This window comes from Coturnix japonica, unplaced genomic scaffold (assembly GCF_054131305.1).
Source record: "Coturnix japonica strain WE unplaced genomic scaffold, WE-NBRP24 Scf045, whole genome shotgun sequence".
NCBI lineage: Eukaryota > Metazoa > Chordata > Aves > Galliformes > Phasianidae > Coturnix > Coturnix japonica.
This window is the reverse complement of record NW_028188948.1, coordinates 1,134,800-1,161,424: the sequence shown is the minus strand read 5'-3', so window position 1 is coordinate 1,161,424 and position 26,625 is coordinate 1,134,800. Positions and strand designations below refer to the sequence as shown.

Below are 26,625 nucleotides of genomic sequence, written 5' to 3'. Positions count from 1 at the left end.
ACTAAGATGGTCAGGGTGCTGGAGCAGCTCTCCTGTGAGAAATGGTTGAGGGAACTGGGCTTGTTTAGCTTAGAGAAGGCTCTGGGGAGATCTCGTTGTGGCCTTGCAGTACTTGAAGGGAGCGTATACAGAGGAGGAATTGCTGTGTCACGGTGTTATCTAGATCAATCTATGTCTGTGACGGGGAGGGGCAGTAGGCTCCTGTTCCCCCTGGCTCCCAGCGTATAGGAAGGGAAAATAAGAAAGGGGTAGGGAGATGGGAGCTGGACTCAAGGAAACAAACAGAGAAGTGGCAACGATCTAAGGAGGAAAACTTATTATTTTACTAATTACAATCTAATGGAAATTGAGGCTAATAAGCCAAGTAAAATAAAAGGGAAAGAGAGAGAGAGGTTTTCCGAAGACCGAGAAGCCTACTTTGAAACTGAAGGTGCCACGGCTTGGAAGCACACCCAGACTCGCTACCAGGCAGTTTGAGAGAGAGACAGCATCACTTCCGTGATGTGTTTCCCTCTCTGACTGTGAGACCCTCTGGGACATGTACTTGTTCTCTGTGCTCTATATGATGTTATGATGTGGAATACCAATAGAAAAATGTACAAAACCATGACATTGTGAGGGTGGGCAGTGATAGGACAAGGGGGAATGGCTTTAAATTCAGACAGGGAAAGTTTAGGTTGGATCTTAGGAGGAAGTTTTTCACTCAGAGGCTGGTGACGCACTGGAACGGGTTGCCCAAGGAGGCTGTGGATGCCCCATCCCTGCAGGCATTCAAGGCCAGGCTGGATGTGGCTCTGGGCAGCCTGGGCTGCTGGTTGGTGACCCTGCACACAGCAGGGGGTTGGGACTGGATGAGCACTGTGGACCTTTGCAACCCCGGCCATTTCATGATTGTATGATGGGTGACATAAATCGCTGTCTGATTATTGTTGCAATATGCTTCTTTTCATGTGCTCTTAACCAAATACTGCTGGTGTTGCCCTGGGTGTCCTGTTTGGGGTCGTATCCTGGTAGATGCTTTACGAGTACAAATGGTGCATAAAGGCCTGTATAGTTCATTAGGACCAGATCTCATGTCCATCGATAGCAGTATTATATAGAAATAATATACCTTTACATATATAAAAATGATAGACCTTTCAGAAGGGTATATAAATGCAGCACAGTGGACAAACATATATTACTCTGTCCACCTGTTTGACAAAAATGTATATATTATTTTATACCCTGAAGCAGGGGTTTTAATATTCCTTCAACAATATTTTGATATAATCATCAATGACTATAACTGCTCTGCTCTGGATCTTCTTGTCATCTTTCTAAATGTCTGCTCCATTTTTTCATCATGTTGGACCAAAAATATAGCGTGGTGATGAACTACACAGGTCTGTTTTGTGCTGTAGATGCTTAGCCCTGGAAGTTTATCAGTAAATAAGAGAGATGAAAAATCCACTTTAGAGAGAGGATTAGGTAAAAAATTCAGCTTCTTGAAAGTAATCTGAGAGGTACTACTGACGTATTCGCCAATTAACCTGACTTATCCCAGGACTTCAACTGTCCCGGGGAGAGAGACACAAACATGGATGCCATCATGTCTTCTCTCAATATATTGCTCTGTCACACACCTTATATGCCATCCTAAATCCCGCGCAGACACGTACACCCGCTACGCAAAACCCGATGCATGCGAGAGAACCTATACACACACCTACCTAAACCCGCAGCCCACTAACTCTTAACCTACAGGCCTAACTCAGCTATTCTAGAACACTCCATCTACTCAGAACTACTGTATGCACTCATAAATCCTCGCAAAGACAACTTAGCACCCCAACGTACTACAGAACTCTGAGATCAGTGGGAGGTTGGCACAGGTTTGCTGTTAAAAATGGCACTTTCTGCCCTTCTGTGTCCATGGGCTCCTGAAGGATTTGTAAATCCTTGTGCTAAAGGTGGATGAGGCTTGCACATCTCCTGCCACCTGATTATTACCTGTGCAGATGGAACATATCTCTGGGTTCTGCCTGCAGGTAGCAAGGACAGAGCAATCCCACATGGACAGGGACTTGCCAAGGTATAGCTGAAAGCAGGTGGTAGATAAGATGAATTGCCTTCCAGCAATTTGCAACCAGAACGAGGAGAAATTTCATATGATAGTGAGCTGCAGTTCCTCCTATCAAACCTGACCTGGTGCTAAGCCTTCTAACAGCTATTGTCTCGGACCATTTAGAAGAGAGAGTCCCATTCAGCATTTCCTGTCCCTGCTGTTACCTGGAGGCTTTTTGCTGTGCTCTCACTGCTCCTTTCCATGCTGATCTTTGGGATGCTGCATTGCTGTAGCATCACTGAGGAGCAGTTAGAGAATCACAGAATCATCATCATAGACTCATAGGATGGCTGGGGCTGAACAGTACCACAATGATCATCTAATTCCATCGCTGGTGGCACCGCAAAGATGAAAGGAAGAGGCTTTGTGTTATAGGAGCATTGCCATGCAGTGCTGATTGCCTATAGGGTTTCAAGCAAGGAAACACCAAAATAATAGATCAGAGCACCCATGATTTTGTGTTGTGTTCACGACAGTATTTGGCCCCTTATTTGCTATGGTGAGTTTCATTTGCTGGAAACCTTCATCTCTCTTTTAAATGATCATTCTTTGGTTTGAATCAAGCTTTAAATGGGAGTCAGTGAATGCGCTCCTGGATTTCTGTATGTGTTTGCCCGGTGGGATAGGTTGTAGTTAAGTGAAATGCATGGTGTAAGCAAAGAGAAATTGCTGTATGCAAACCATAATTTTTGCATACTTACTGTTTGGAGTGCTGATGAAAGGGATGTATCACAGCATTTTTATCATGTCGGCTGCTCTCCCTGTCTCACTGCCTGAAGGGTGGCAAAGGGCCACTTTCATCTGGAGGATTATGAGGCCATCATGGTAAACAGCAACACCTGGTTGGGTTGACCTTGTTGGAGCTTTCATCTTTTGTTCGAAGTTTTGAAGTGTTCCTTGTGGTTCTTTTGTTCCCCGAGTCATGACTTGATGTTTAGCGAGATCAGGGAGGAGCAGCTTCTTGCTGGAGTCATTAATGTGGATGGGGAGGGGAGAAGACAGTGGCCAGCTGAGTGCTTCCAGAGTCCCAAGGTTGGGGATGGCCCTACAGGTTTGGAGCTCAGTTCTGGCTGCACAGAGGGTGCCTGGATCTCTGCTTCTGCTGCTTTCACCCCAACAAATGCTCCTTAAGAATGAAATGCAACATGCCGCTTGGCTTCATACCTCTTAATCCCAGAACAGGAGTCCATCCACAAGCGGATGAGAGAAACTGACAACAAAGGACTTAGCAAAGAGACACTGACAGAGTCAGTGGGCAGTGCTGCCAGTTTCTGCCTGCACTTGTAACCAACCACCCAGCCTTGCCACCATCACACTGGCTTCCTGAGCTCATTCATTTACTCTGGGGGGTGCCTGCAGGGCCTGGAGCGTGCAGGAGTGGAACGGGAGGCTGTCCATGAGGCACTGTGCTCGGGGGGATTTCCCTGGCTGGACCATTGCATGTTCTCTGCCTTGCAGCCTCTGAATGCAGACAGAGCCGGATCCTGGTGGGCGAATGCCAAAGAAATCTCTTAGTTGGTAGCCGAGTCTCATACTTGCCTTTATGATATTCTTTTAACATCAAAGTAAGATTCATATATAAAGCAGAGCACCCAAGAATATATCTCTAGTAATGGTGACAGTGAAATGTCATTTTTGGATGGAATGTTTTTATTTCCCTTCCTTTTTAGTCTCACCTTTTTTAGTTTTCTATCCACTGATTTTGCCCAGAATTTCCAGCCTGTGGAAATATATTCCCGTGTTTATTTAGCACTGCTGCTTTTCCTGTGCTAGCAGTATGGATTTAGACATTGGCTCATCCTTTATGCAGTTCAGAGAATGACTTCAGGAAAAGTCCTAATCCAGCAAAGGTGGATTCTTCAATAAGGAAAAATACAGCTCAGATTGCAAGAATAAAGATGGAATGGGTCTTTGCTGTGTTCTGCCTCTTCCAAGCATGTAAGATTTTTCACTCAGGGGTGGTGACCCCAGCACTTGCTCTTGTTGAACCTCATCCCATTGGCCCCAGCCTATTGATCAGCCTGTCCTGGTCTCTCTGTGGGGCCTGTTTACCCTAAGGCAGATCAGCACTTCCTAACAACTTGCTGTCATGTGCAAAATTATTGAGGGTGCACTGGATAGATGCATAATGCAAGGGGCTTTGACTGGTTTGCCCACAGAGGAACCCACATTGGTGATTCTCTGAGCAGCAGCAGCAAAGCCTCACATGTGGAGGCTGACCAGATTGCAGAAGGGGAACAGGATACAAACAGTTTGAGGAGCTGCTTCACTGACATTTCCAACACTGTTTTGGTAAAGGCCTTCGCTAAGCACAGTGACCTGAGATAAGCACAGAGTCAAGTTTAACATGCCTGAGAGGAGGATCTGGAGAGGAGGATGTCAGAAGTGCTCCAGTGTTACCATGATGACTGGCTTCCCACTTGCCCCCCATTGTAGTTGCACTGCTTGGCACTGGAAGGCACCAGCCTGGAGCTCCGGCTGCAAGGCTCCGCCAAATGCAGGAAACAACAGACACCCAGAGACTGGTGAAGGGTCCTAAACCAACAGGCGGTACCACCCTCATTTGTAAATACAAGTCACCAAGCCCTGGCTTAGATGAGCCAGGATCCTGTTCACAGGACTACAGACTTCTATGGAATAGCCATGTTCTTCTTTCTTTTTTTCTTCCTATTATAAATTTTGCAAACAGATCACTTAACCCAGAGCAGAACAAAACCACGTGTAATTAGCTGTGAAGTAAGTGACACCATTCAATTCATGAGAATTTTGTTTTCTGCTTGCTCAGAAGCACAGCACTCAGCACAGGATATGATCTGCAGTAAGAAAGGAACACATCTGACACATTGGAGTCCTACTGGGATTTGGCAGTTTATTTCCATGAGCTGATTGTCAACAGTGGGGGAATTAATGACCACGTTATAAGCAGTGTGCATCTGCACACAAGCACTTATGTTTGGCATGTATAGTGTCACACGTGCAATGAAATTAATTACAGAATTATGTGCAATTATGGTTATAAGTGTAACACATTAAGCAGTCTCTTGCCAACTATTTAATGCATGTACTCTCAGTAAACTCATTTTTTTCAAGGATTCACAACTCTTTTCAAACATATACTTCAATTTAAGCAGTTCCTGGAGTTAAAGTGGCTGACTTGTGATTTATACTCTGCTGATGGGGACATTTTTTTTTTTTATTTTCATGTCCTTTTAAACTGCTTATTGTAAAGATTTCTCCCCATTGCAGTGTTTCTTGTGCCACTTCTTCTTACTCTGTTCCCTCATTTTTTAACTGACTTTCCCTTTGTATTGTCCTGTCATTATACGTACCCAGAACAAACAAGGTATGGAACAGTGTCTGCCATTGGTTTGTGTCTTACTGTATTGTGGTTAGGATGGAGTAATTAAGGTGAATAGACCCAGGGTTCCAACACCCCCCAGGGGCAGCCCCAGGTCCTGCAAGAGCAGCTCCGGCCCTGCTGCAGCCCTCACCATGCCACTCACGTCACACTCTCAAAGAGCAGCTGCAATTCCAAGGAGGGTTATTTCATTTGGCACAGAATCTTTTTTAAATGGGTCGCTTCCCAGACTTATGCTGAACAGCAACGAGCAAAATTAACTTGTAGAATTGTGTGTAGAATTATCATGACAAGTGTTCTAGCTGTATCAGCCAGCAACTACATCCCTAAGATGCAATCGTTATTTCATTTTGGTAAGCCCCTTCCCCATTTTCAGATGTCACAGAATGACAGAATTGTAGGGGTTGGAAGGGACCTGCAGAGCTCATCAAATCCAGCTCCCCTGCAAAGCAGGCACTCTACATCAGGCTGCACAGGTTGGCATCCAGATGGGTCTTGAATATCTCCAGAGAATGAGACTCCACAACTCCCCTGGGCAGCCTGTTCCAGTGCTCCATCACCCTCACTGTGAAGAAGTTCCTTTGTATATTGGTGTGGAACTTCCTATGCTCCAGTTTGTGGCCATTTCCCCTTGTCCTGTCCACACAGACAAATGAAAAGATGGTGGCCATGTGCCTTTATCTCCCACACTTAAATGCTTATAAACATTAATCAGATCCCCTCTGAGTCTTCTTTTCTCAAGGCTGCACAGACCCAGGTCACCCATTTCCTCATAGGAGAGATGTTCCAGGCCCTTTATCATGTTTGTGGCCCTCAGCTGGACTCTTTCCAGACGATCCCTGTCTGTTTTGTACTGGCAGCCCAGAACTGGATACAGTACTCAAGAACCGGATACAGTACCATATACGTATTTTTTACTTCCATAACTCAACACAACCTTCTGTTTGGGAGACAAACAGCAACCTGTTTGTGATACACACCTGCAGCGTGTATCGGTGCTTTTGACTGAGTGAAAATTCATACATTCAAAATACGATTGCCAAGAATATAAAAGGGATCTTAGGCAGCTTCTCTTCCCAGAGTTTCATCACTGGCTGCTGAGCTCATAGACAGAGCTGTGTTTGACGGGGGCAGTGCCTGAGCACTTCACACAAAGTGGCCAAGGAGCAGTGCTGCATTTCTGCATGGCTGCATTTCTGCATGGCTGCATGGCTGCCTTCAGTGCTGCAGGAGCTGTCAGTGCTGGTTGTCTCCTGGCAGTTGGAGGCATTTGGGCTCCCCAGGAGTAATTTTGCAGAAAGCCTAAGAAAAGAGAAAAAGCAGTGTGTTTTTACAGACAGCCTTCTAGGGAGAACAAAGCGCTTCCCTTGATTTCTGCACATAATTTAGGGATAACTTAATTAGCTTCACTGAAGTCATGCTAATTTACCTTAGGTAAAAGTGATTCTCTTTCTCCTTTTGTGAAAAGGGAACAGTGTAAATTTCCTGATGTTAATTAAGACAGAAGCAGACTATACCTTCATGTATTCAGTGCAAAATAAGCAAGACTAGAACACAGCCCAAACTCCAGATTACAATCACTGGCATGGTCACCGTTTGGCACAGGCATCCGCAGCAGCTGGGATTTCTGCAGCTGGCTGATAGAACAGCATAAGGAGGAACGTGTTACAGAGGTGCTTGAGAACTGCGTGGGTTTCTTTCCATGAAAATATCAGAGATTTGGGAAAGCTTTTTTGAGGGGCAGGTGCTACAGAGAGCCACTGTGCCAGGACCGTGGGGAGCTGCGTGGTGGGGTCACCATAGGACATAGAAGGTTCCAAGTTGGAAGGGACCCACAGGGATCACACAGCACCACCCAGACCTGGTGTCAGAGTGGTGTCCCAACACTCCCTGAGCTCCGGCAGCCCGGGGCTGTGCCTGCTGCCCTGGAAGCTGTGCCATGCCCACCGCCCTCTGGGGCACAGCCTTTCCCTCACCCCCACCTGCCCTCCCTGACACAGCTCCATGTGTTCCCTCAGACCCTGTGGCTGTCAGAGAGCAGAGCTCAGTGCTACCCCTCCACTCTCTGTGAGGAGCTGCAGGGTGCCATGAGGAGCTGTAGGGATGCCATGGGGAGCTTTAGGCTGCCATGGAGCTGCATTCTGACATGAGGAGCTGCTATGAGGGAGTCATAGGGCTGCCTTGAGGGATAACTAAACACAAAGACTACTAATACATTTCTGTTATTGTTTCATCTGAGGATCTCTATAAAACAGTGTAAGAGATTATTCTTTCACACCATTGTCTCAAAGTTTGCTGAGGACACAGATGGACAAGTCCTGTTCAAGGGTTGAGAAATCCTTTGTCTAAATCATAGAATCATAGAATTACCCAGGTTGGAAAATATCTTGAAGATCAAGTCCAACAGCAGCCTAACCATAGTACCCTAACCCTAACAACCCTCTGCTAAATCATATCCCTGAGCACCACATCCAAATGGCTCTTAAACACATCCAGGGATGGCGATTCAACCACCTCCCTGGGGAGCCTATTCCAGTATTTAACAACCTTTCTGTAAAGAAATGTTTCCTAATATCCAACCTAGGGACACATATGGACAAGTCCAGGCAAATCACGGTCAGAGCTGATGAAATATTTTGTGTGAAGATTTGCAGTCTGAGGGCAGTGATAGAGAAAGAGATAAGCCACAGCTTAGTGGCTGGGAAGCAGTCTTTTCTCAAGGGAGATGCCATCTCGGGGGTTCTGCACATGGCTCTTACCCAAGTACCCAGGAATGCCACATTAGCAGAAGAAGGATAAAAAAGGGACCAATAAACATGACATCAGGTGCTTCACAACATGATTCCTGCATGCTGATAGACTCTCCTGGGCCTGCTACCTGAAACTTGCCCCTTCCTCTTGGGCCTGCTCTGTCTCTACCTGCTTGCTGCCTAAGGCCGGCCACTCTGCTGCTGCTCTTCCCTGCACTTTTGCCTTGGGGCATTGCAATGGCATGCAACAGAATACTGCTAGGTCTTGGTGGTGACTATCCCTGCTTTATGCAATTTTTGCTTCTTTCCTATATTTCCTATTGCCCACTTTCCCTTCCCCATCACCCTAATTCATAATAGTTGCCAGTCCTCCCCTTCCCCATCTCCCTGATTAAGATTTGTAATAAGCTGGTTGGACCACCATTTGAACTCTTTGTTTCTTAATCTCATGTCAGGTATACATATATCAAAGAACCTCCTCTCCTTCCTATGAATTGGAGCAAGACAAACAGCTGTAATAAATAATGGTTTTCCTTATCAACATGTGTGGGATCGCAACCTTCCTTCCTTGCAATTACCCTAGAATAAAGATTTTCTGCTAACTCCAAGTGGGCCTCAGCGTGAGTTCCTCAGATCTGAACTTTACTTGAGGATAATCAGGGTTGTTTAATTTCTGAGCAGCAGCTTCACTGAGGTAATTGATTTGTTCTTGAAATCGTGGTTTCAGGGAAATGCTCTTTGTAATTTCCTCAGCTGATATTTCATGTTGTGTAAAATTGCAGCTGTCACACTGCTTTGTATCACAATATGGTTTTCAATGGAAACATATCACCAGCTACAAGTGATTGTTGAAGGAAGTTTAAAAAAGGCACAGAGAAAAAGAACCCTGGAACTGTGTATTCTTTGAAAAGCTATAGAAAAATTCATGGCAAAATACACTGAAGTCTATGGACAGCAACTGTACTAATCGCAGTTCATGGAAGTAATATTTTTTTGATGAATAATGTATGCAGAATGAAACTTATTCAGTACAGTTCATCCTTTAAACAATGCCTGCAAAGATATGACAAGCAGCTGGAGAGATCTTTGTGGTGTGTGTTAGCCATGAACACAAACTACCAGTAAGCTATTAGGGAAAGTGCAAATTGTCCTTTACCTTACAAAATCTGTGTATTACAGAAACACACAAAAGGCTTAACTGGAGCTCTGCTAGCCAAGCGATGGTACATATTTTCAACATCTATGCCCTTGTGCATTTTCAAAAACCTCCTAATTTGTAGCACTTAGAGACCAAGGCATGATGGGCAATGGGTGGAGTGAAGCAATGCTGCGTGAATGAGTATTGGCAGCTGGGTGAGAGGTGTAGAATGGGTATTTTATTCCTCTATCCAGTTGCCCTCTGGGATGCCAGGCCCTTGGCAGATGGACATGGAAGGACATAGAAGAGACAGAGGGCACAGCTGAAGTGAGGTACATTTTGAGCAGGCACAAGATGACGCTATTGGCGAGAGGATGGCCAGGCACTCTGCTGGAGACCAAGGAAGCTGTGGGTTCTCCATCCCCAGTCAGAGTCGGAGCTGGACTGGCCCAGGTCTGCAGTGGAAGCAAACCTCCAGGCTGGCCACATCTGAGCAGAGGACTGGAATTGCATTCTTCCAAAATTTGTCTAACATTTTTTTTGTGTGTGATTTGCTGTTCTTAAATATACGTATATATTACACATGTTATATAAACATTTAATTATTGTGTATTTGTATACTTAGAATATATCATAGAATCACAGAACAGTTGTCTGGAGGGACCTTTCAAGATCATGTAATTCCAGCCCCTCCAGAATTGATTGCCATGTGCATACTAAATATGTATACATCAGCTATGTAGTTGCTCGTTTCTCAAAGGACACCATGAGTATTGAACTGAAAATCTATCTGTAAAATGGAAGTATGATTGAAAACCACACCAAGATATTTTGAATCCAGTGATGTTTCTTATAATAGAACTAAAAGAAATCAGGCTTGCATGTCACCCACAATCTAACAAAATGTGTTTCTATCACATAATCTCTAATTCTAGGGTTTGACCAGTTTCATTTTATTATTTCAGCTTCTGCTTTTAGCTGTAATGTTTTAAAACTTCCATTGGAGATCTCTTGGTTTGCTTCATTTCATCTCATTCTATTCCTCAGTTTTAGACAGTCACTATAGCAAAGAATGTTTCTGATTTTCCTGAAAGTCGTCATTTACTCACAGTGATTTCTGACAAATGCTCTGTTGTACAGTTTCTTTTTTATGATGATTGCATGGAATGTGCATATCACCATTATTTCCTTTAAGCCATTTGGATGAAGATTTGCTTGTACATAGACAAAAGCTGTATACCTTGGCTTTCTGAGTTTTGGTTGCATTTATCTTGCTTTATTTTTCCATTTAAGGATTACTCCATGTTTAACCAGCATGGAAATAGCACAGAATTTGGAGGTTTATTAATATCTATAATACAGAGCATTTGTGTCTGTCTCATGCATTGAATAAGATGATAGAAATGGGAAAAGATAAATGACAGGATTTTACAACTGATGTAGCAGCTGTTTTTGTGATGGAAAGCAAAGCCATTTCAGTCACTCTTTAATATGATTGGGCGTAGCAAGGTTATGCACTTGAGGAAGAACTGACAGAGGGAGCACTCTTAATAAGGGACAACTGAATTGTTGTGTACGAAAGAAGTGTGAAGCAGAAAGAGAGCAGTGAGACTGAGCCAGAGGAAAGCCTGGAGCCTGAACCTGTTGAGCGTTAAATCCCCTTCCCAGGAATGTGACTCATTTGTAGCAATCCATGTTCCAAATCAAACCATCAGCAGACACATCTGCCTTAATCAGGGAGTATCTTTTCCAGACATTTTCTGCACTAATGGGACACATTTTCTGTTCATATTTTGATGGACAGAACAGTGCAAAAAACAGTCATCCTAAGTGAATATTTATTGTTGTATCTGCCATTATTAAATGCCAAGCAGACATTATTTTACTGCTAGATTTTTAAAAAGATTCAGAAACACTCTGCAGATTAATGCAATTCAAATATAGGTATTTCAAATGCATAGTGATATTCACAGTAATCAGTATAAAAAAAAAATCAAATCAAGTCAAATCAAATCAAATCAAGCATTACTCCTCCGTTTTCACATACTGAGTTTCCTGGTAAGGCTTACAGCGTCAGGATACGATGAAATTCTTTAAAAGACCAAAATGAACAGCCACTTGTTTAATTGCTGTAGACTTTTATGCCAGGTTAGACCTATATTTGTTTCATCATATGGGAACAGTCCCATTCTATCCCAGACAGCCATTTTATTGTGAACATTGCTCTGCACTGCGAGACCACACCTATGCCAGAGGTACTTGTTTTCTTCCTACACATTAACTAACTTTGGTTGTTGAGCAGCACTGACACCAGAGGCTGTTGGGCTCCTTACCACAAAACCATTCTTCAAGAGAGGCTGAAATACAGTCTTACCCATCACTCTATGATACAGTGCACAGAGGGAGAGAACAAAGAGGGAGACAAAAAACTGAAAAAGAGAGCAAGAAAGAATATCCTCCATGTGATCTTCTGCTTTGTGTTGATTAATAGCATTGCTTGTTCTGCATGACAGTTACTCCCAGTGTGAACTGATAGATCATCCAGGGATCTTACCCAAGCCAGTTACCCATTAACTCGTAAACAAAGTATAAATATTAATTAATAATTCTTGGTTTTACAAAGTAAAGGACCCATTAAAATCAGGCAGCATGGAGATTTCATTTAGAAACACCTGCTGTCTCTCTGACTAGGCTCCCATAGGCAAGGTTCAGTGCGACGGCAGTGTCTTTTGAGGGTCGTTGGATGCCTGGGAAGCAGCAGCAGCACTTCTGTACCAAAGTGTTTCCCTTCCCCTATGCATATTTTAAATGAGGTGAACGTGCCCTGTCACTCACCAGCTCCATCAGCTCCTTATCTTAGCAGCTAATCTTGCTGCAGGTAGTAAAAAAAATTACTGCAAGCTATTAAGTTTCTACTAAAATGTCAAATTCTGTGGAGTCTTGAAAAGAAAATGAGTGTATAGTCCCATTCCAGCTAGACAGATTGAGTTTGGTGTCCACTATGAACTAAAAGATTTACTCTCCAGATTGGCTAATTCCTTGAGCATTAAATGCCCCAAGAAAGGGAGCAAACATACTATTAATAACTCTAATGGCTAAAAAGCATATTATTTTCAAGTGATTTGTTAATCAGCATGAGTTCTGCCTACAGCTATTGCAATCAGTCATCTTTCTCCAGTAGTAGCTAGTGTCTTAATAAGGAACAACAAGGGATTTGGAGGAGCTAAAATTGTTCAGGCTCGAAGGACGATAACAGAAATTATTAACCAACTTGGATAAAAGCCACCAAACAAGATGGGAATACTATTGGAAGGGCAGATTGTAAAGCCTCATTGGAAACAGATAGAGCCAAAGAATGAGTTTGTGAGAACGTCTGTTCCGAAGCTGCTTCCCTCTGATGAAATTCTCATCCATAGTTTAAAATGGGAAGAGGAATTTTCTTGCATAAGACATCAGTGACTCATGGCTGTGGCTGCAGGAGGGACCTTGGATTTCTGGTTGAGCCTGGGGTGATGAAGCTGAGCCTGGAGTCCCCTGCAGTGCCCTCAGAGCTGCCCGCCAGACCTTGGTTGAGTTCTCAGCTAAGCAAACAAAATGATGATAATTTGTTCCTTAAAAAAAGAAGAAGAAAAAGAAAAGGAAAAAAAGGAAAAGAAAAAAAAAAGGAAAAGAAAAAAAAAGGAAAAAGAAAAGAAAAAGAAAAAGAAAAAGAAAAAGAAAAAGAAAAAGAAAAAGAAAAAGAAAAAGAAAAAGAAAAAGAAAAAGAAAAAGAAAAAGAAAAGGAAAAATAAAAAGAAAAAGAAAAAGAAAAGGAAGAAGAAAAAGAGAAAGGAAAAGAAAAAGAAAAAGAAAAAGAAAAAGAAAAAGAAAAAGAAAAAAGGAAAAAAAGAAAAAGAAAAAGAAAAAGAAAAAGAAAAAGAAAAAGAAAAAGAAAAAGAAAAAGAAAAAGAAAAAGAAAAAAAAAGAAAAAGAAAAAAAAAAAGGAAAAGAAAAAAAAGAAAAGGAAAAGAAAAAGAAAAAGGGGGAAAAAAAAAAGGAAAAAATAAAGAAGGTTCTTTGCTGTTTATGCTTCTTTTTGTCCTTCAAAGCAAAAAATAAAAATAAAAATAAATAAAAAATTTGGGCTTGGCCCCAAAACTCCAGCATCCAGGAAGGGTTGTTATGACAGATGTGGTGAGCACCAGAATATCTGTGGGCAGGGGAAGTGAAACCATTGGAAGAAATTGCCCAGAAGTTGTCTAATTAAACAATTTGTGAAAACATTGTTGTCGTTGCCTCAGACAGCCTGGTTTGTGTGAGTAATTCAACGTTGTGTGAAGGCTGGATGAATGAATCTAATCTGTTTGAAGCTTCTGGCTTTATTGGTAACATTTTATAAATAAAATAGCAATACAGAGGGCTGTAGAATCCCAGTGCTCAGGTGGGATGCACATGATGAGATGCAGGTAGTGGACTGTAGAACACCTTCTGGGCAGGCACCCAGCACCCAAAGCACAGGGCTGAAGGACACAGCCCAGAACCAACGAGGCCACTTTGCAAAGCACAGATGGGCTTTCTAGGATGTATTTTTTTCTCCTGCACTTTTTAATTACTTCTTAAATCTGGGATCTTTTTAAAGCAAGTCAGGAACATTGAATTACCATTTTAGGTTTTTTGTTTGTTTGTTTGTTTGTTCATTTGTTTGTTTAGAATTATTAAACTGTTTTTATTACATTTTCAGACTTTCTATGGAATAATAAAAATTAAAAAGCTTAGATTGAGAAACAACTCTACAACATTTATTAGATGACTGGCATCTATGAACATAAGATTTCTTCATGAAATTTTGTTAATGAACCCACAACAAGCAGGGGAGCATTTTGGTGCCCTGATGTACACAGGTGGTTTCCCAGCAGGTGGCCAGCACTGGCATTCCTGCAGTAATTGATTAGCTCAGGTGTACAAGTACAGCACTGATTGATTACCTATTAAATAACACTCCATTGCATTTCTTTCAATTATACAACACAGAATAGCTGTTGCCAGCCAAGAATTCCATGATATCAGACATATTGATGACTTATAATTGTTTATTTGCATTTGGAGCTGAGGACTTGGAGCAAACCTCTGTGAATGGCCACGAGGAGCACGTCTGTATCACACAGACAGTGTGCTGGGCTGGAGGACGAGGGCTTGGATGGGTCACTGGGCTTTGTGACAAAGTACTATGAACAAAGGGGACAGTCCTCCTGAGCAGGGCTGAGCACAGGATCCTGCCCTGGGCTCCAGGTGGAGACACAGCAGCTCAGGACAGGCTCTAAGGAGGTGGTTCCAGTTGGGGAGGCCCTGCACTGCACACCCACCTGTTGATTTAATGCAGCTGAAAGCTGGCACTGCGCCTTGTATTGCTCGTGCAGTTTTAAACACACACAGCTCCCAGATACTGGAATTTTACAAGGCCACATGCACATGTAAAGCAATCCTCTTGCTATTCTGAGGCAAAGGGAAGCTCTGTTCTAAAAATCTAACAGCTCTTTATGGCCATGTCTCTCATCTGATTGCTTTGCATCATTTCTGTGATCTCACTTCAGGATGCATTTTGGTTGGCTGTTTGTGAGAGCTTTTGTTAGTGGTGCTATTCTGGGACTGCATCCAACTTGCTCCTCATCAAGACCTCTGAGAGAAGTTTCCACATGAACCAAAGCCCTTAGAAGTCAGAAGTTTGAAGAGGAGATGCTGCAGCCAGTGAGCGGTGGGACATCCAGGGTCAGAACTATCATTACAGGTACAACAACAACTCCACTGCTGTTCCTACAGCCTAGACATGGCTTGGGGGGGGGGGGGGGTTGAGAAGGGTGGGGAAAGGGGGATCACACATGCCCCATTCTAGCAGCCCCACTATCTGTACCAGGTTGGCAGAGGCTTGAACCCCCTGAGCAGTGCTGGGTCTGCTGGCCTCTGACACACTCCTATCCAGGGCTGACCTCCAGAACAATTCGGCATGAACAGGGGCACCCAGAGCATCAGCAACATAATGAGAGGAGGGGTTGTTCTACACATGCTTCTTTTTCTGAAGAAATCTTTTCGCCATCATCTCCCAGTGTGCTTTTTTTTTCCCCGCAAAGCTGTGATCAAAGTCTTCAAACATATGGCTCCATGGCAAGGCAAGGATTTCCACAAGCTCCTGGACTCATCCTACCGCTCCAGACATCAGCTTCTTGGGCAGTCATACACATGGCTGGGATCCTTTGGGCTGTTTCTACAGAAGGTTGCAGCACTACATTACAGAGCCGAACCACTGCCTTAGGAAAACTATTCAGCAGAAGCAGCTAACTAGTGATAGGATGAGAAGTAATGGCTTCAAAGGTGTGCCAGAGGAAGATTTAACAGCCCTACAAAGTCCATCCTCCTGAAGATAAGAACAGGGGAGAGACCTGAAGAACATTCAGAGCCATACCAGGACTGCATGGTGCAGTGCAGCACAGTCAGGGCGCTCAGCATGGCCACAGTCATTGGGCAATTCCCAGCCCCAGCACCAAGGACTCAGGCTGTGCTGGTGCTACAGAGTCATGAGAGAAGCACTGCAACAGTGGGAGCTCTGCACAGGGGCTGTGCTGAGGGGTGGGCTGTAGGAATGCAGGAGTCATGCAGCCTCAACATGTGTTGGTAGCCATGGCAGGGGGGGATTTGATTCTGCCAGAAGCATCATAGCAGGGTACAGCTCAGGTATGAGGAGACAACAAGGTGTGTGCTGCAGAAGACTGCAAGAGTAAGAATTCATGAGTAGCCATAGTTATACATCTTGCTGAACAGATTCATTTCCCAATTTTAAAATGGCATTTGTTTTGTCATGTTTCTCATCACCATTAGTGCATAATGGGACACTGTGCATCAGTTTAAATGAATTCATAATGTGTGCTGTAGCAAGTCTATTGAATAGGAGATAAATAGGTGATTATTCTGACTCTGCTCTGATGAATGGGATTACTTATGGAGTTATGTGCCACTTCCACAACCTTTTATGGAGAGAGATACCATAAATCAGAGCAGACTGGGTGACCCATTAGATGTCATAGCCAAAAAAGAGGAGGACTGACTACAAGAAGTAAACCAGAAAGGACTGACAATGCTAGATGCCAGCTAGCACAGATCAAAGAAGACTGATGAAATGTGAAGACATAATGTGGAGACTTGGGTGACCAGGACCCTCTTAAGGGAGTAATGTAAGGATGCAATGAGAAAAGGAAAGAAATGAAGGACTTGAGACTGGTACAAGGCAAGCTTTAGGAGAGTCATGGGCACATTCACAGGAAGGTGCATCCTTCCAGCATTTCCCTCTGGGCTTGAGGGAAATGAAATTAATGGTGGGGAAAGGACGGAAAAGAGCAGGGAGATGCCGTAATATGTATGTTCACTTTTACACAAAGGTAGAAGAAATGAATTAGTGAGAATTTAGCAATGATATCTAGAAAGTTAGAAGGTAAATGATGTGAAGTGGCCACAGATGTATGATTATTTCCTGAGGACATCAGCTGAATGGATGATGGATATTGTTGCCCAACATTTAAAGAGGGGATGCAGGCTGTAAGAAACACAGAAATGGCTGTGCTTTGGACAGATGATCAGGAACAAGGGAGAATGGACCTGAGGTCCTGGAATCAGAGATGAGAACAGATATCTTGGGTGGAAGGAACACAACAGACAAGGTATAACATCCAGGACACAGTCTGACCTGCTAGCATTAAGAGAAAATGGCATGAGTAGGAGGAGGTGCTGGGCATAAAGTGTGTGATTTGTACCATACAGGATAATAGTTCTGAGAAAAGCACTTCACAGGGAGCATGTCACATTGCAAGGCATCACAGGAGACAGGTAAAGCTGTCATTCAACTACTTACAAAGGCTGACAAAGATAAAGAAAAATTTTCCAAAGTACCCTCTGAAAGCAAAATAAAACTCAATTTCAGACAGCTTAACGATATTTCATCACGTTTTTGTGGACACTGAAGCATGATCAGAACTAAAATTCAACTTGGTTAAGAAGTGAGAAGAGAGATGGGAGTTCCTAGGAAGAGCCCGGCTGATTCATCTGCACTTTGATGCTGGAAGGAGAGCTGATACTAATGTGCAATGAGTAGTTTTGGGACAGTCTCTGGAGATACAGAAAGATCGGCTGAACTTTGGTGGCAAGGACATGCCCCAGGGAACCACCATGTGCCAAGGGAGAGGGGACTCAGATCAGGGGATGAGGTCACTTCCCACTTGGAGAGATTTGTTTCACATTTGAAATATTGTAATAAAAACTCTGAAGTTTTTGCTGTGCTGTAAGAGAGATCCTTCTCATATTGGCAATTGTGACATTGTGGGAAACTTCTAGAACAGACTGGGAGCAGGTGGTCTAAATGGCAGTGCGGGCTGGCCACAGGATATGTAGCATAGTCTCTGGTGCAAAAAGTAGCAGTGACTTTAGTTTGGCAAATAGCATGGGTGGCATGGAAAACCTGAAACCACAGAAAAATGCTGAATCATTAATAGTAACTATAAATGACTGGAATGAGTGTATATAAGGGAGAACTCATACATATATTTTAAGAAAACATAAGCATTACTGTACAGGCCTTACTAACAATGAAGTTTGGTTGTATAATGCTGAAATTTTATGTTTGACTAAGAGATTCCCACAGGAATGAAAGTAGAGAAGGGTTACGGCTGCAGTCAGTGACTGTCTGGACTTAATGAGCCAGAAGATATGAACAGAAGAGCTTCTGCGTCAACACGATGAGCCACTGGTCAGACTCAGTATGGATCACATTTGAGTCCCAAAGGCACTGAGCAGTGTACATTCCTCCAGTGTCACAGGCTGGGCAAACTGCTCAGATGTTTTCCTTCTGGATGAATGTCAGTTTTCCAGCTGCAGGGTATATCCCATACTCAGAGAGTCGGCCTGGTATTGTCCCCCATAGCACTTCTGACCAGAGCTTCTGTCTTTCCCAAACACTGCTCTAAATACATGTCTGGCTCCTGACCCACAGAGCAAGTGGGTCGCAGTCAGACTGCAGTGATATGCCCCCACCTGGAGATGAGCAGGATCTCATGGTCACAGCAGGAAATACCCCAGACTGCCAGCACCCTGACAGGCAGAAAAGATGTTCAGGCAGAGACAGACAGTCAATGAAGTAGTCCCTCAGAGACTGAATACATGTCCCAGGTGTAAGGGATACTACAAGAGGACCATGAGAGATTGCTTGACAAGTTGGCAGTGCGGTGCTGCCTGAGATGGAGCTCACATCTCCTTACTGAAGGAGAGACAGATACGGTTAAAAAGAGTTGGAAGATGAACGTTGCACTGTGTCCTAGGGTCCTAGCAGCAAAGACTGCCCTTATTTCTGTTGTCAAATACACATGCTCCCCCAAGGGCAGCTGGTATCTTACATATGCCAAGCACTCAAAAATGCCTCTCTGTCACCGTGTCATGGTCTGGTCTCATAGAGAAGTTTATTAGACTGCCTCTCTGTTCTTCAAAGAATAACTCTGTATCATTTACAGAAGGCTTAGGAATGCCATGTGTAATGTGTGCTTTAAGTATTTGTTTGTTCTTACTTGAGCGTGGCTTTTGATGTAGGTCTACCCATTACATAAAAGCCAGTAAGCTAGAAAAGGATGAAAGAAAATGAAATGGTCTGTATCATATCATTCTGTATAGTATTTGTGTATACTGAATATTTCATTTATTCTGTAATCTGCAGATAGTTTGAAATTGAAAAGCCAGGCTATTGCAATGGCAGCCCTTTTGTTCTTGGAATGAGTTTGGCTTACTCAAGCAAAGCAAGTGAGCACCTGATTAAAGGCAATATCTATCTTTAAGGAAAAAGGCTGTCATTCTGTTGAGCTATTGAGCAACTCCCAAATTTATTTAGCACTGTACATGACAGGAGCATGAATGGACTTCTTCCTGTGAGATGCAGTCACATCCATGGCAAAGTCAAGTCCCCACTGTCCTGTCACTGGAGGGGAGCCCAGGAGCAGCGGGGGCTCTGGGGCATGTGCAGACACAGCACTTGGGATGTGAGCACACAGAGCAATGCCCAGAGTCCATGGGGTAGGAGAACCATACTTAGGACACAGGTTCAGGGAAAACCCGAAGTGATGTGCCAGAAGAAATACCACATGGGTAGATGAGTGGGATGTGCAGCCTCAGAGCAGTAATCCTCGGGGCTGGAAATGAGAGGATCTGGATAGGAAATGTCCCATCCCTGGAGACAGCCCTGGGAAACCTGATCTAGCTGTGGATTTCCTCATTCACTGCAGGGGGGGTTGAACTAGATGGCCTTCAAAAATCCTTTCCAACTCTAAGGATTCTATGATTCCAAAAAGGAGAACCAAGTCACAGAAAACAACCCAGTGCATGGGATACTGGCTGAGCAGGACCATAGGCAACCCAGTGCCCTCAAAGTCTATGGAGGTAAGAAACTCTTTACTCACTGCAATATTCCTGGAAATCTGGTGTTGTTCCTAAAATGCAAAGAATGGCTGAGATTTCCTGGAATGAGAGAAGAGAGTGAATGTCTGGAGAACAAGTGGTGCTTCCCTCCTCCCATATATATACATATGTAAATAGCTTGTGACCCTGAGAAAGGCAATTCACAAGGAAAAGTGAAGAAGATACATAAAACCCTTTTAATCTTAGCAGGAAAAGATGCATTATGGAGAATGAACAAAAGTGTTCTTTCCATAGCAAGAGCTTCTATTTTATTTACTTACTTCGGTTTAAACAATAACTTGTTGCTTTCTTATTTTGAGACAAGATGTAGGATTCAGAACTATGGTGATCAGAAACATGGTTAATATTCAGCACAAAAGTGCAGAAGGCTGATTTTTTTCACTGAGAGAACTTCACACACCCCAGCACTTCACTGGAGCCTGCTAACCCTGCAGACAGTCCCACAGCCAGAGTAGCACCGCCCCTCATCTGCTGGGAGGGGCACTTCAAGTTCTGAATGCTGAGGTACAAGTAAGCAAAGAGCACAAGGAAGAGGAACAATCCCCACCTTCTGGAATTCGCACCCAGCAGGGGGCCAAGGCACTCTAGGACTCCTCTCTCCACTCATTGCTTCCTTGGCAGCTGGAGAAGAGAAGGAGAGTCACAAGGAGCCACGTGAAAGCACTGCAGCATCTCTCCAGACTGCATTCATCAAATCCCACAAGCTGAACCTAGCTCTCTTCTATAGCGTGAACTGTGTGCTCAAGAGCAATGCTCTATGCAGGCAGGATGCAGAGGCAGGTAGTCAAGTAGAAAAAGATGGACTGTACAGGATTAGCACAAAAGACACCAAGCTGAGTGGTACGGTTGACATGGAGGAAGGAAGGGATGCCATTTGGAGGGACCTTGACAGACTTGAAAGGTGGGCCCGGGTGAACCTAATGAGGTTCAACACAGCAAAGTGCAACGTTTTGCACTAGGGCCAGAAGAACCCCAGGCACCTGTACAGGCTGGGAGGAGTGGTCCTTGAGAGCAGCTCGGCAGAGAAGGACCTGGGGGTCCTGATGGACAAGAGACTCAACATGAGCCAGCAGTGCGCTCTGGCAGCTTGGAAAGCAAATGGTATCCTGGGCTCCATCAGGAGAAGGGTGGTCAGCAGGGATAGGGAGGTGATCGTCCCTCTCTACTCTGCTCTTGTGAGGCCCCATCTGGAGTATTGTGTCCAGGTGTGGAGCCCTCAGTACAAGAAAGACATGGAGATTTTGGAAAGGGTCCAGAGGAGGGCCACGAAGATGATCAGGGGGCTGGAGCACTTCCCCTATGAGGACAGGCTGAGGGAGTTTGTTCAGCCTGGAGAAGAGAAGGCTGCGGGGTGACCTCATTGCAGCCTTTCAATACCTGAAGGGAACCTGTAACCAGGAGGGGAGTAAACTCTTTGAAAGGACCACTAATAGCAGGACAAGGGAAAATGGTTTTAAGTTGAAAAAGAGGGAAGATTCAGGTTGGATGTTAGGGGGAAGTTCTTTACTAGGAGAGTGGTGAGGTCCTGGAACAGGCTGCCCAGGGTGGTTGTGGATGCCCCGTCCTTGGAGGTGTTCAAGGCCAGCTTGGACGGGGTCCTGGGCAACCTGATCTAGTAAATGTGGAAGTTTGGTGGCCCTGCCAGGCAGGGGGGTTGGAGCTTCATGAACCTTGAGGTCCCTTCCAACCCGGGTCATTCCGTGATTCTGTGAAAAGAGACTGAGTTGGGGTATCTGAGATCCTCATGAGAACCAGCAGTCAGATCTGGCACACCCAGACCAGTCTGGTTACAAGAGAGGGGAAGAGGCCAGAGAAGTCCCATTTTTAATCTCACAGGTTTTATAGGATTTTAGGCAATATCCATGAGATTTTATTGAGCAGAAAGAATTTTTACATTTCTGATTGCAACAGTTTCTGAGATCATTCTGCTCAAATCTCATCAGACCTCTGTATTCAGAAGTTCATCTGCTTGCAGAAAGTGATCAGACTTCAGCAAAGTGAGAGTACAAATGGGAGGAAACAAACATGTCAGCTAATGGACAATGGAGCCAGGAGTCTTAGCAGTAATCAAAGAAAAGCACTGTGAGCAGTGCAGGAAAGTGACATACCCCTCTCAATATTATAGATCAGCTTTTACTGAACTCAGCAGAGCTGTCTCAAGCTTTAACTCCAATGATATCTGCAGAGCTATCACTACTTTCAGTGTACCTTTCAGTGAAGGTGAAATAACGTCCACAAAGAAAGTGTAACTCCAAAGCGAAAGGCTGAGCAGACACTTCATACAGAAGCACAGCTCCTGGCCCATGCACTACTCACTGCTTGGTCCCACTGGGTGCAGGACTCACCTGCAGGCCAGACCTAACACATCTGGCAAGCACGGTTCATCAGACTGCTAATGGAAAGCAAAGCTGCCCATTACATGCTCTCTGATGTGCTGCAGATACAGAAAAATGAACATATAAAATAAGATCACTATCAACTAATTTCCCATTGGTGTTTTTTGGTTTTTTTTGTTTGTTTGTTTTTGTTTGTTTGTTTGTTTTTTAAATAGAGAAAACTCTCTGGAGAAGGGAGAAAGAATGTTTAAATATTGATTTAATACAGAGAATGGTCTGATGGTAATACATTTTCAGAAACACTCTTAATGGAAGGCTCCATCACAGTCATACACTGCTTCTAACAAACGCTTGGGCAGAGTGTTTCTCTCATTCCTGAGGTATAAGCACACAGAACAAAGCAGAAATTTTTCTCTAACTCCATAGTTATACTATGTTCCATGGGCTGCATCTGGCCTGTGGATTGTTGTTCCTGATCTATATGTTATTTTACCTCACTTTATATTATCTTGCTCCTGTTTCTTTAAGATATTCCATATTTTAAAATGTCATGTTTGTGTCCTTTAGATTTGGCATAAGAAGCAGCTGGAACTGGGCTATCTCCTCTAGCTGAAGTAGGGCTCATTTAACACAACATATTTCACTTCTTCCCATATGCTGCACACCCACAGCATTACACAGCTATTTTTCCTCCAAGAGAAAGCACACCCAACTCACAGCCTCCACACCTGTTTTAGCTCCTGTATCCAGACTAATCAAAAGAGGCTCCACAGAAGATAAGAGAGCAGTCAGACATCCTCTGTTTACTGATTTACACATCACACAGCCTAGCCTTGTGAAAGCAATGTTGAAGAAATGTAATCGGTTTATTTGCACTGTGACAGCCGCGTAAACCACAGAAAGAAATGTGACAAATGAAGCCATCAGCTGTGCTGTGCAGGGAGTGAATACATTACACTTCCAATTACCAAAGTAGATAATACATTCCTTAAATAGGCTGGCACTGAAGCCCAGAGCCATTGTCATGGCACCACTGAGCATCCCTAGCAAGGCACTGGGTGAGAGCACTTCCCCTGAGGACAGGCCCCAGATGAGGCAGGAGGTGATGGCCAATCTGGGCTCATGAGGTGCTATCAGGGATGGGGCTGACACCACACATAGGGGTGGCAGGAGAACAGGGGCTACACAGTGCATATCACTGCTGGAGCAGTTGGGGTTGCTGTAGGGAGAAGTCCTGGATCCAATGATCCTGACATCAGAGATACTCTTGTGGCATTTAAACTGATAGGACCCATATACAAAACGATTCAGGCAGCTTTTGCTCATTAAGGGATACAGTGTGGTACACAGCAGCCCTGAAAAATCTCTGCTTCTGTCTAGCAAACACTAAGGGCCTCTGAGCCACTAATCTGACTGTAAAGTTAAGAAGCTAAAGCATAGTGCCACTTAACCTTGCTGTGAGGAGACTGCATGCCTTCATGCATCTCAGCAGCTATGCTCCTTGGTGCTCTGTCAGTGAACCCCATGGCTATGCAGTGCAATGGGCACTATGTGCTTGGGGCTGCATGGACATTGCACCCACCCGTCTGAAGTAAGAACCCTGACCTCCTAGTAGCCACCCCATGCCCCCATCTCTCCAGCTCCTGAATTCTTCTTCACACTGCACTGTGTTCCTCCAGCTGGGACCCACAGCTCAGAAACTGGACAAGAAATGTCAGAGCCATGTGGATTAAAAGGCACCTCAGGAAATTCCCCCGCTTTGTACAGGCCAGCAAAAGTTCTGCTGCCACCGAAGTTGTCATTGGCTGTGGGGGGTGGAGGAGGGGGGAAGGCTGGGCAGTGTTTCTAGAGGCACACAGCATACTTGTGCTGCTCACAGCAAAGAGGACCTTAGAGAGACTGAAGCTGTGCAGCCTCTTAGCTTCTCGTTTCATAACCCATTAACTTTACACTGTCCAGACTGCCTGCTCCAGATGAAAGGTCTCTGATTATCTTTCCAGGTAAATTAATGCCTGACATATTTTGTTATTAGGCTTTGAAAGGCCTAATAAATAAATTTACTAGACAATTTCTTCATTCAGTATTGCAGTTTAAACCAACAGACAACAGCAGAGAAATGGTTCATTGAAGCTAACTGCCAAATAGCTGGTATCATGATGCAAATCAACCCTGAACAGTGCCCAGCAACACTTCTGGTCCACCTCACAGCACACAAATACAACTCCTGCACACTGCCTTCTTTCTGCACAGGCTGCTGCAGTCTCCATTCAGCTGAGCAAAGGCTCAGAGTTTCTGTCCTCCCCCTTTCAGTACAGTTATCCCTCACTGGGGGCACAGAGCACGTACAGTCCAGTGGTCCAGTGGAGAGGCCACAGCCCCCAGAAGTGTGAGGAAGGGACTGGGCTGCACCACAGCAGAGGTGGGTGCTGTGCTGGGAATCATCTTTTCTAAGCTGATATTGCAAATGGACCACTGAGATGATCCCTCATACATCAAAGCCTGAATTCCCATTAGCTGTTGAAAACTATTTAAAAATTACTCTCAAAATACTTCTCCTTAGTTCAAAAGTAGACAAGGCAGATATTATAGATGTCAGAGAAGACACTTCTTTATTCCCAGTGGAAATGTTATTTGTACCTTCTAAACACCAGAGCTATTACAATAAACAATTCCATGCAAATAGGAGATATTTATGAGCAAAGAGGCACTCATGGGAATGAAATTATGAACACAGGTTCTTATTCTTAAAATAGTCCCTATTTTATGCAGATTAAAATTCTCCCTTGAACTATTCCCGTCCCTGTTCCCACCCCAGCACAGGTCAGGAGGAGTCAGCCCCAGGCCATGCCACCCAGCCCCTGCCTGGCACAGCTGGGCTCCTACCAGCCGGATCACCAGCTGCTCCAGGCTGCAACCAAACCTGCTGCCTCTGGTGTGCCTGTCATGCTTATCACTGGTTAACAGGCCAAGAGAAGCTGCTGAACCAATGTTCTTGGCCTGTCTCACAGCAATCTCATGCAAGTCTCAAGTAGTAGTAGCCATAAATGATTAATTTTCAGCAACATGAGACAGGACTCCATCTGCATTGCTCTATACCATGGCTGTTACTATATTCTGTTCTACAAGATTTAGTATTAGCCTCATGCATCTGTGAGAAAGATTAAACAAACAAACAAAAAAATAAAAATAATTAAAATATCAACCAACACAAATGACCATGTCTAACTGAGAAGCAATGATTTTGAAGGAAATGAGTTTTAAGATACCACTGAAAGTTGCTAACAAATCTGAACCCTTACAAATACATCATCAAAATGCATCAGGAAGAGATACTTCTACTCAACAATTCCATTTGATTGTTTTGAATTTGGTTCTAGGAAGGCTGTTTTTTTGTTGTTGTTGTTGTTTGTTTTTTTGAGGGAGAAACAGAAACAGAGAGGAATACTTAAACAAAATATCTTGATAATCCATGAGCTTATGTTTGGAAGAAAAAAAGGGTACTTTGAAAGAGTGACCTTACAGCAAATTTGCCAGTAACAGTGGTATTTCACAGGCAACCAGCACTGCACTTGCCCTCAGCTCTGCCCTGGGCAACAACTGGCACAAGCAGGTCAGGACCTGGGCAGCAGACATCCACACTGCCATCAGGCTCCCACCTGAGGGTAGCCTTCCATCCCTCCAAGATGGTTTTTACTTGGGCACCTGCATCTTCTCTGTAGAACATGTGCTCAGCTTTGAAGTCTATGGAAGGGGGTGACTTTTTCTGCAACATAGCCATAGCCTAAAAATGAGCATAATATAATAACCACATGAACTTTGTTCTTTAATACCTTTGGTGTTCTCAAAAATCATGCTATTCACAAATAAAAGCACAGTTGACAACATCAAATTACCAAAAGGGAATGAGCTCTGAACATAAACAGAAGCTGGGGGACACAAATACATCTTGATACCTAAGGACATTTTGTACAGACAGAACAGCTACATTCCTGGGACGGGGACATGAAATTAAATGACTTTATGTAGTCAACTACAACTCTGTATTCACAGACAGGGAACAACTGGACATTGCATTTCACCATGCTGGAGTGGACAAGCTGTTCTCCCACACCGTATACTCAGACCTTTCTACTACCACAGTGTTGCTCATCATTCTCTTCCCTGCTTGCCTTGCTGCCCCAGCACCTTGCTGTCTTGGAGATGTGTAAGAAACATTCCTTGGAGACAGTAACTACAAGACAGACAGAGCTCTCCAGTTAAACCTTCAACTTGACAGCTTTTCCCACTGGAAAGATCATTTTGTAGGTCCTTTCCAACCTTGTGATTCTATAAGTCTATGAAAGGGCACAGTGGGAATAGCACAGTATCTCCTGGGCTCAAAGGACCCTTTTAACTCCCAGAGCCCCTGCAAAAGGCTTGGGAGTGTCTGTCACACTGCATCCTTATGGTTGTTCTCC

General features: G+C 44.0%; 1 protein-coding gene across 2 annotated transcripts in view; it reads right to left on the bottom strand.

The window, feature by feature from the left end:
* Nucleotides 1-4,956: 4,956 nt before the first annotated feature.
* LOC146752440 (obscurin-like) overlaps nt 4,957-26,625 on the bottom strand; it is a 35,430-nt gene continuing 13,761 nt past the window's right edge. For both annotated transcript variants that reach the window (XM_085531903.1, XM_085531904.1), the window contains one exon: nt 4,957-6,767. The gene's annotated coding sequence lies outside the window, so the exon portion shown is untranslated. The remainder of the gene's footprint in view (nt 6,768-26,625) is intronic.